Source organism: Lygodium microphyllum, chromosome 2, assembly GCF_053477565.2.
Source record: "Lygodium microphyllum isolate KBCC chromosome 2, Lygodium_microphyllum_v1.1.10, whole genome shotgun sequence".
NCBI lineage: Eukaryota > Viridiplantae > Streptophyta > Polypodiopsida > Schizaeales > Lygodiaceae > Lygodium > Lygodium microphyllum.
In genome coordinates, this window is record NC_141136.1 from 74,968,025 (window position 1) to 74,979,449 (window position 11,425).

The 11,425-nt window shown below is 40.8% G+C and overlaps 1 non-coding gene across 1 annotated transcript; it reads left to right on the forward strand.

The window, feature by feature from the left end:
* Window positions 1–9,134: 9,134 nt before the first annotated feature.
* Window positions 9,135–9,332, forward strand: LOC148039901 (U2 spliceosomal RNA). Its single transcript, XR_015688758.1, has one exon. It is a non-coding gene; the product is annotated as a U2 spliceosomal RNA (small nuclear RNA).
* The last annotated feature ends 2,093 nt before the right edge of the window (window positions 9,333–11,425 follow it).

Here is an 11,425-nt window from a genome sequence, read left to right on the forward strand (position 1 = left end):
AGGTGACTCCCAAATATACATATGATCCAGTGACCTCAATACTCCCTCCTGCTGCCATGAAAATACTCTGTCTGCGTATCTGAGCTGATGTAGTGTAAGATAAGGATCAGGATGTGATCTTGAGATTGAAGTGGAGTTTAGATAAAGACTAGATGTTGAATGTGAAATATAAGGAAATAGGACAGTACTGAGAGGGGTAAGAGAAGAGGAAGCAATGTACTTGATGAGGGAGTGACCTTGAAGGTTGGTAGAAATATCCAATAATAGTTGATGAGGAATGGTAGGAGCATCCACGTTGTCAAGTAAGAGAGCGACGAGGTTTTACCATCTTTTTACCACTAAAGTACCATCCAAATATATTGCAGAACACAATTAAATAGAGAGGCCATGCACAATGCCTTCTTGGGCCTGGAGACGTTGGGTACAAAGGGCGCCCCCTTCTTCAATTGTTGTTCCAAGTGAGGTAGAGTCCTCTATTTTAGGGTGCAAGAGGAGAGGCTGACAGGGATGCCAAACATTGTAGCATGGAGAGTAACCAAGATGGCTAGAACCCACTTGGATGGATGAGCTGAGAGCATGAGAACAAAAAATGGAAGAGTCATGAGAGAAGGATGGATATGAGGGGCCTTCAGCTAATAGAGGATTGGGGTTGTCCATTAAAGAATTTTCTATGTATTCCACTAGTTGACAGGGGAGAGAGAATCCTTGACTTAATGAGGACACAAGGATGGAAGATATGTATTGCATGATGTGAAATGATTTCAGATAAGGGAGAAAATTTAGAGTTTAACAAAAGAGGTGAGAGTAGACATGCGACAAGGGCAAGGAGCTAGAAAATTATGTGAAGTACGTGCATGTCGGCATAAAGTAAGAAGGTAGTCTATGTAATCGAGGATAATATTAGAAATAAGGTTTGTGGATAAGGATCCATAAAAGTAAAGGAAAATGGGAGACAGAGAGACAGCCTGTTGTACACCAAAGGAAATTATGGAGCAAAGGGCCGAGGCCGAGGATTCAACTCCGACAACAAAGATAAGATGACATGTCATTATTGTGGTAAGACTGGCAATATAGCTAGTGAATGTTTCCACCGTAAAAGAGCACACCATGTACAGAATGGTAACCATCATCAAAATTGGTTCATGAATGAAGAATATGAAGAAGATGCTTCCGTTATCAACAGCAACTTTGACATATTGTTTTGAAGAATTTATCTTTCCCATAGTGGTCCCTTAGTGTATTTGCTTTGTAAAATAAAACCCTTGCCAAAGATATAAAGTTTCAAGCTTTAACTTGACTAGGCTGCCTATGAGCTAGTCTCTTGGGCCATGTCATCATGTAGAGGGGGCAAAAGCCAGCAAGTGTAGGAACTCATCATTTGAGGGGGGTGTTGAAAGATATGACAAATGATGTATGCTCTAGGAAGAGATGTCCTAAATCCCATATGCACAATAAGGAGAGTGGAACAACCCAACTACTATAAAGCATTGTACCTGACTATCACTTTCAATATGAGTAATGCAATATCATGATGCTTTGTATTTTTAGTTAGTGTCATTATCATTGTAAGTCTCTTACACAAGATTGTGTTTATGAGTCCAAGCTTCCATCTTGGTCAATTGTGTAACCATTGGTCTATTCATTGTCCATGTCACTATGAATCTTATCTTCATTTTCCAACCTCCATAGCTGCCATGCTCTAGATTTGCCTTTCTAACAAAAACGAGATATTTAGATAAGATAAAATACACAAGCTCCCAAAAACCTCCTTACCTTTGATACTAAAGAGCAAGTCTCATCCATCCTACCAATTGCATCCACCTTTACTAATGATGGCCTTTTGGCATATGGACAACACATATGTCCAACAATCAATACTCCATTCACTCCAAAGATTGACTTTTGACCTATAAGAGTAAGATTCACTTCTTTGAGTCTATCAATGATCTTCTCACCGTCAATAGAAATATGATGAGGAGTAAATATTTTTCATCTCTATTCATTTAGCCCTTCATCTTTATCCTCTTCAATGCACCCTTTTATTGGCAATTCATTAAAAAAAAGGTATAGTTAGATGAGGCATATAATCCCACAATACTTTGTTCATAACATTCATCATGTGTGCAAATGAATTCATTGTCCCCTGTGGTAGAGTGCACATGCGCACTAATCCCAATGGTGTCTTCATGGTTGCAAGATTCCTATTTTCAATTGCTAACTAGAACTAATCATAGCAATAGTATAAGTCACCCAAAGAATATACTACTTTATTAGCAAAAGCCTCTGCAAACTCATCAACAATAGGACATGGTTCTACATTTTCAATGATCACTTTATTGATCAGCTACATATCCTATATAAAATACCAATGTTTCATTTTTCTTGGTATAATGAACCATCGATTCAAGCAAGGAACTGAGGAAGGCTCCAAGATCCCCATCTTAATCTTTTCATTTAGGAGATCAATCAATGTCTGCAAATGAGCTTTTGGCACTAGAATTGACCTGCAGGTTGTATGGTACATATGGAGTGAAAGTAACCAGAGGAGAAACTATACTTAGATACATACATCCACTCTCACATGGCTGAAATCCAAAAGGCCTGCAAAGCCTAGATAACATTTCCTCAAAACATCACTTCTCTATAGGCAAAATAATCTCATCACATCCAACTTTTAGCTCTTTGAGAGAATGTGCAGTAAAGCCGTGATGACTAATCTTCTTTGTATCCCTTTAATTTGGCTGATGAGAAGCCAACTCAATCATCTAATCACTATTTGGAGGCAATGGCAATACAACTAGTTTCACTTTCTTATCCACAATCGTATTCTATCTATCAACCTTAGCTTCAGTCATGTCATCTGAGCATAGACCTCCATGCATCACAAAATCAGCTATCACATGGCACATGTCCAAAGAACACACCTATATCATGCTATTTTTAGGTTTCGCACAGACTCCAGGATTGCTAAAATTTCAGCCAATGTATCTATATAAGACAACTCATCATATATGCCAAAAATAGATTCATCTACATCCAATAATGCATGCTCTTTCATATTTTTTATAGTCGTAAAAACGTTTTGCTTTTCAACTGTGTTCATGGTCTCAACTCTTTAAAAAACATATAGAGCTTCCAGCTAAAAATCCAATGGAAACTAGAGAAAAAGCACCAAGCCTCCTATGTGAGTTGAGAGCTTTTCCCATCTAGCACTATCATAATCCTACTTTATAGTGGTACTCACTGAAAACCCAGCTCTCTCAATTCCTTTACATTCTATGATAATGGATAATCTCTCAATGTATCTTGATTCCTAGCATGATTAACATAAATAATCAAAAAGTGAACATCCCTCTTACCATATTAGCTCTTGATTTGTGCATTGGCTGATCCATTATCTATAACCTTTATTTCCATAGGTACAACAATGATGTACGACTGTTCGAGGATAATGGGATAAGAAGAGGAATCCTACATAAAAAAGTGTTGCTCATCTTGGATATCACCAATAGTAATCTTGACATTTGGGCAAGTTGCATACAAATCCCCTAGAGAATTGTTGGCTACCATTATCCTCCATCCATGGTCTATATCAACCAGCCATTTTCCACTCTCATACAAAGCTCCTAAACATGACACTGATTTCTTAGCCATGGTCATCAATAAGTGTACTACAAGGAGTTTCAAGGTCCCCAACCTTGACAATTGTCTCTATACTCATACAAACCTAATGAATGTGTGTAATGACTCCTAGGTATCATGCTTGAAGCCTCCTCATCAATGTAGTACATCTATTGCACTCCCCTTTTTGTATTGCTAAATATTGTGTTTTTAGCCATCACAAGTGGTTTTCTATCATCAATGATGTCATTTTCAATAATTTATATTACAACACTTGCATCATCATTATAAACTATCTAAATACCCATGTGATTCAAGCTCTTCTTTACCCTGCATCATATCATGAATTGGCTTTCCAACAAACTACATTTTTCTCTTGATAATATCAATGATTTCCTCATGGAACTCTCTCTTTGCAATGCTAAGGATCTCTCCCAGATGCAATTCTACTTTGCTATTCAAGATGTGCTACCTCCTCAAGAACCTTTCTCAAATGAGTTTGTAGTTTCAATGTTTGACTATTGTATGCTGGTTGATTCCCCTTTGACTTTGCATGCTCTTGATTTTTCTCTTTTGCAACATCCTCCTTGTTATATTGAGGTGTAGGTTAAGCACAGAAGGTGCAAGATGTGGTTGATCTAAATGAGATCTACCACTCCCTCTAATGACCCTCTTAGACATCCCAAGATTTCCATCATCCCTCTTTCTCTTCTCTTCCACAATAACATATAGATCCTATGACCTAGCAAGGTACACACTAATAGAAAAATAGTCTACTAGAGCATCCCAATGTGTCATCTCTTGGATACTCTTTCTTGCATAATTTAATTCAACCCTAGGGATCTTTCCCTTCTTTGGCGTATGCATAGCATGAGCTCAAATTTTAGCTTTCTTGCTAGATTTAGCAACACATCTAGGATCTTTCTCCATATGAAGATAAAAATTAGTAGCTTCCACTGCAGCATAAGCATTCCATATAGCAACATCATCCACCAACTTCTACATTCCACCCTTTCCAAAAATTGGAATAAGTAGTAAGCCTGTCTCGCGAAGGTCGATCCTGCCATCTTTAAAGAAAATCAAAATCTTTAATAATGCATCCCTATAAGTCCCATAATTCCTACACTCATACTTAGTGCTATCACAACAAATACATAATCATAGAAGCCTTCGCAAATTAGGGTTCTTGGTGTAGCAGACAACCCTTTTCTTCCATTCTTGCAAACTTCAATTGTAGCTCGTGCATGCCCTTATTAACCAATTCATCCATTACATCCTCTTTTATTGCACCAAATATTGAAATAGGTTGCTTTCCTACTTGCTCTGTGACCTTGCTAGTGGCCAAAGGCATAGACCTATCATGCATCATGGCTCATCTCTACTGTCTCTTAACAATCATAGAGACAACATCCTTGATATCGTACCACTTTGTTTTTAAACCTTGTTTGTTAGTTTCATCTTCAAGAAGCTCTTCCACGTGAACCTACAAAGTAGGATCTGCAGCTTGTAGAAACAATTCTATTTTCTTATATTCAAGAGCCTGTCACTTTGCAATATCCAATTGGTCAAAGTTGCACGCAAACTCATGCAAAAGCTTTGTAGGTTGCAAGACCTTTATTGGATTTCATAACCCACTCCATGAAAGTCCTATCGCTAACCAATCCTGCATCTTCTATGAAATATATCAACTATTGGCATAATTGGTTTCTATTAATACAATAAATTTTTTGTATCAAAGTATCAATGTGAATGTCTTTTTTTATACTTTTTGGTACTCATAGAAATTTCAAATTTACAAATTTTAATACGCTTTTAATGTTTTTTCTACTTTGGCACTTTTTAATACGAGTAGAGTCATTTGGGTTTGGTTAAATATGATGTTCTAAGTTGCACTATTTGGTACTCTTAGGGCTTTTAAAGGTGTCAATGGTAATTATGGTACCTCTGTGTTGACATTAGTTGCATAGTACCAAGCTTGGTACTCTGCAATATCAAATTTGGCACTATGTAGTATGAAGTTGGTACTTCAAAGCAATCAAATTGGGTATTGTCTTGAAGTGGTAAAACATATAGAATTTATGCATTTGGTACTGTGCAATTTGGTACTTCAAAGCAATCAAATTGGGTATTGTCTTGAAGTGGTAAAACATATAGAATTTATGCATTTGGTACTGTGCAATTTCAAGTTTGATACTATGTTAAAGTACTAACAACAAAAGAATTCAAAGATTTGGTACTTTATAGACTGAATTGGACTTGATAATAAAGAATTAAGAACAAAGTGGAGAGAGAGAGAGAGAGAGAGAGAGAGAGAGAGAGAGAGAGAGAGAGAGAGAGAGAGAGAGAGAGAGAGAGAGAGAGAGAGAGACAATGAGATGGAGGATGAACCACATACTCATAATGCACACTTGCTTACACTCTTTCATTAGAATAGGTGAGAGTGCACATATTACAATAAAGGTGTGGATATGGTAGGACTTTTAGTGAAGTATTCTCCACATGTTCTAGATCTATCTTATCTAGTTCTCCTAAATATCTAGATATTCTCTAAGTACATATTCATATGAGTACATCTCATCATTCTAACATTCCCTATCTCTAGAAAAGGTTAACAATATCTTCTAACATTCCTCCTCTCTTCTCAAAAGAAAATAGAATTTTCTTTTGTGGTACAAAGACTTTCTACCAATCATCTTGGCTACGAGAGTCCTAAGATTACAATCATGAGTATAGCATGAGACATTGTCCTCATTGTTGCATAAGATATACATCAATCTTTGCTTGCAATGATTTAAGGGATGTAAGCTGATGATGAAGATATTTGGGCATTGGTTGCCTGGATGAAGAGCTTATCTCCATAGTTTGCTTCATGATAAACTTGATTAAGAGATGGGCTCATCATGTAGATAGATAGTGTATTTTAATTGGAGCTTGATAGTTGTGGAGTGAAATAATAGTGAGAGCATGTTTGTAGATGGAAATACGATCCCCACGTCACTAGATACCATAGTAAGATAGAGATTGATAAGGTGCTTGTGACATGATCCTTGGGAAGGTTGCTAATAAATATGGGAGTGTAAAATAACAAGTGATTGATGAGTCATTTCAAGTATATTATCTTTGAGAGACGACTCCAAGAGTTGAGTGTCACATCTTCAATAATAGCATACTTAGTGTCAGTGTGCTCTTTTATCCATACAAGTAGTTTGTACCGATGTACTCATGCATTTCTTTGTACTTTATCCATTGCTTTCGCCTCCTTTGGAAGGCCAAGATAGTTGGCCAAATTGAGAAGGATGCAATTTGTAGATGATGATTTGGGTAAGGTAGCACGTAGACCATTTCATGATGACACTGAGAGAAATTTAGAAGAGAGAGTACTTGTGATTGTTGATGATGTCATTGTAATGTAAGATAGACTGATGATTGAGATTTGAGTATACAATTAGAGCAATATGATTGTAGGAGGAAGGTAACTATGTGCATGGTTGGATAGGCTGGGATAGATAGAAATGATGATTTGATGGATTGGAAGTTAAATAAACATAGCGTGAATGAAATGTGATGGTAGGATAAGATCTTGTGTAGGGATTTAGGATTGCACATTGAGAAGTAGTGATGTGGCAATGAGGAATTCAAGGGGATATGATTTTGGTGTACACTTGGAAACATTGTGAGAATCTTGAATGCGTAGGAGAAAGCCAAGAGTGTGTGCAATTGCATTTGTTTCAAGAGATTCTAGCACACTATTGAAGTGGAGTGTGTGTGTAACTATAAGAAGATGAGGATGTTGAGCCCATAGGGAGAGTGTAAGATAAGGACCAGGATGTGATCTTGAGATTGAAGTGAAGTTTAGATAAAGACTAGATGTTGAATGTGAAATATAAGGAAATAGGACAGTACTGAGAGGGGTAAGAGAAGAGGAAGCAATGTACTTGATGAGGGAGTGACCTTGAAGGTTGGTAGAAATATCCAATAATAGTTGATGAGGAATGGTAGGAGCATCCACGTTGCCAAGTAAGAGAGTGACGAGGTTTTACCATCTTTTTACCACTAAAGTACCATCCAAATATCTTGCAGAACACAATTCAATAATAGAGAGGCCACGGAAAATGCCTTCTTGGGCCTGGAGACGTTGGGTACAAAGGGCGCCCCCTTCTTCAATTGTTGTTCCAAGTGAGGTAGAGTCCTCTATTTCAGGGTGCAAGAGGAGAGGCTGACAGGGATGCCAAACATTGTAGCATGGAGAGTGACCAAGATGGCTAGAACCCGCTTGGATGGATGAGCTGAGAGCATGAGAACAAAAAATGGAAGAGTCATGAGAGAAGGAAGGATATGAGGGGCCTTCAGCTAATAGAGGATTGGGGTTGTCCATTAAAGAATTTTCTATGTATTCCACTAGTTGACAGGGGAGAGCGAATACTGGACTTAATGAGGACACAAGGATGGAAGATATGTGTTGCATGATGTGAAATGATTTTAGACAAGGGAGAAAATTCAGAGTTTAACAAAAGAGGTGAGAGTAGACATGCGACAAGGGCAAGGAGCTAGAAAATTATGTGAAGTACGTGCATGTCGGCATAAAGTAAGAAGGTAGTCTATGTAAGCGAGGATAATATTAGAGACAAGGTTTGTGGATAAGGATCCATAAAAGTAAAGGAAGAATGGGAGGTAATGTAAAGGCTTGCAAAGTTAATGGACTCATCGGACCCAAAGATGGCACTAAGGGGGGGGGGGGGGGGGGGGTTTTGGGGAACCCCCTTTAGTGCATCGTTAGGTCCAAGCGGAGAAACTTCAAGGATGGCATTTGTGGATGGTGTCCAATTCTCTTATTTGGTCTCTATTCGAGGTCTTCGGGCCCGAGGATATGCCCTGATTTTTTGCCTATGGCTCGAACGCGCAAAATCTTTTTATATGTGGATCTCAAACTATGCACAGAATCGGGTAAAGGAATAAGGCCTCTCAAGGTGTTAGCGAAGCTTACAAGAGTCCCTCTAGATTCACTTTGCTACTTTGTTCCCAGTCTTGCCAAATGAAAATGATTCAACCGTTTCTACTGGCATCAACGGGGTTAGGCTTCCATGCTTGACACTAGTGGGATGACAAACGCTTCAATGGACATGATTCCCCTGCACACTAAGCATAAAAATCATGCAGTATGGAACATGATTAATTCGATAGTGAAGAAGCAACGGTGGGGTTGGGGAAGATCATGCCTATTTTTTTTAGCGGGGTTGACATTTATGCCCAACAAGTTTCCAATTAATAGTACAAAATAGAGCATAAGGAATCCGGAAGGCCGTGGTCTTTGGGTCTCTCGAATTTGTTGAAAAAGGCGTATGGAGGCGAGTGAGTGGCTTTAGGTTAGCAGCATAGGACGCGCTGTCCCGCCTCCGCCAGTCCCGTAGGCACAGGCGCAGCAGAGGGAAACGCAAAGAGCAAGCAAGGGAGGCGAGGGTAGGAGGATGAAGGAGGGGAGTATAAAGCGAAGGGTTGGAGCGCAGAGCAGTTTCATACCTTTCTCGGCCTTTTGGCTAAGATCAAGTGTAGTATCTGTTCTTATCAGTTTAATATCTGATACGTGACCCATCGGGTCACTACGATATTAACCTAATTTTTTTCACGGGGGCAGCCCCATCCGGCAGCTTGCTGCCCGGGGCTGCGCGCGTCGCCTCCGTATCCCACAAAGCTCTAATGAAGGCGTGATATCTAGGTCGTGGCTGTGCAGGGTCCTGGTGAATGGCAGCGGAGCTCATGCCCCCTGGCTTTTGCTTGCACCAAGCGTAGTTCGGTACGCGCTCCTGGGAGCATCGTATTGGTGCTGCGATGCAGGTTCGTCTCCCTCTGACAGCACATCGGCGTCCACTGTGCGTTGCCTTTGATGGAGGGTTGGGCAACATCTGGATAGTGCGCGCGTGGCCGTGCTGCTGTAAGAAATAGTGCCGCTGTAGTAGCGAATGCCAATGCACCCAGTATGCTCTTGCTCTTGGGACTGCCGAGCTTGCACTCGCATTCCTGCTTGCCAATGACACTGTGGAGAACTGCCTCTCATCATGCTGATTGAGAAGGACACGCCCCCGCCTTGGTCTCGGCTAGGTAAAGAAGAGACCTCATCGGGCAGCTCCGAACGACGGCCGGCCATAAGCTTGCTGCTTGGATCCATGGGAGCAGATTCAGGGATGCAGCCGCTCATGCCATCAGAGGACAGGATCTCTACACAGTAGTGTACCTCTGCTGGGAAAGAATGATCGATCCAGGACAAGGGAGCCTGCTGCAAGTGGCACACATGTTTCTCCTGCCCGGGCATGACAAACCCCTCCGCCTGCTCACGTAGCCTTCCCCTGCATCTTGGAATTTAGGAAAGCATCCCTGGCGTCCATCTGCGACGCTTTTTGAATTCATCACTTGCCTTAGCTTCACATTCGCAAGGGTCGATGCTCTCTGATACCTTCTCTATTCAGAGCAACCAAGATAGATGGTTCCAAACTTTATCTTCACCTTGGAGGTCTTGGACACAACCTTATTCACCTTGACACATAGAGATGTCACAAAGAGTGTTCTATTTTGGTTGCTTTCCATGGGCATTCCACAAACCAACTTACCGGTTGCTAAGAGATGTTGAAGGACTCGTATTTAGAGCACTGCATTGACTTCATCAAAAATGGCGAAATGTCCAGTATCTTCTGATCTGCAACACCACACAGGCAGTAGTCGCCTGCACTTTGAGCCCCCTGCAATTGTTGCAACTTTTAGCCCCCTGCGATTGTTGCATCTAGGCTGAAGGCAAAGCTGGAGGCAATTCTACCTCGTGTTCACATCTCATGCATGCGGAGGCAAGGAGCAACCTACTGGCAAGTCTCGTGGGCAAAAACCTCCTTATCACCCTTCTATAACTTCTTGCTGAAGGGGCCTACAAATTATTAAATAGTGTGGACTTCCTGCATCAAGACAAAGCGAGCCGAGGGTTGGCAACCACAAGTGTTATGCGGATGTCCATTGGGTGATCTTTGGGACAACTTCGAAGGTTATTGCCCAATCCATTGAAGCCATGGTTGTGAGAGTAGAAGAGAATGGAGAATAATGAGTAGCAAGGCGAAAGAATTCAACATAGAAAGTAGAGCGCACGAACAAGGATGCGTCAAAGTTTGGCATGCAAAGAATGCAAAGAAGAATAGTTGATGAGTACCCTCCAATGTATGTATGCTATGTTAGCAAGAAAAAAGTGATGGAGGAACCTTTGGGAGACTGGGAACATGGACTCTAATAGGCAGTCAAGGAGGAATAAAACCTCTAACCCAATAGTGTGGCAGATAATTCCCATGTAGGATTGACGCGGCGTATGTAGAGTTTTCGAGCCTTGCATTCCTGCCATATGTAAATGAGCCGTGCATGCATACCCCTACTAGCAAGCGCCAGAGGAGGGAGATGCTTGCTGAGCAACCATTAGCTCGACTATAAAGCAAGTCCTACAGAACAATGGTGTGGACATATTGTCCTTCGCACGTGTTTGCCAACCATATTTCTCCCTTCTCACCATCGGGTTATACCTGTATTTCATGGGCCAGCCTCCTCTTGAAGATGACTTTTCTCGCTACTTCGATGTGACCTACCACAGCCAGGCCACTTTGGTTCCAGTTTCGTTTCATCAGGAAGGGGTTCTACATGGCAATGTTAGCGTGGAAGGTTCAGCGTGATTGGGTTCTGACTTCTTCTGTGGGCTTTAGGAGCAATCTTGTACATCCTTTGCCCTAATCATCATCATTCTCTCGATGGGATACACACCTATGAGCGCCCAGTAGGGATT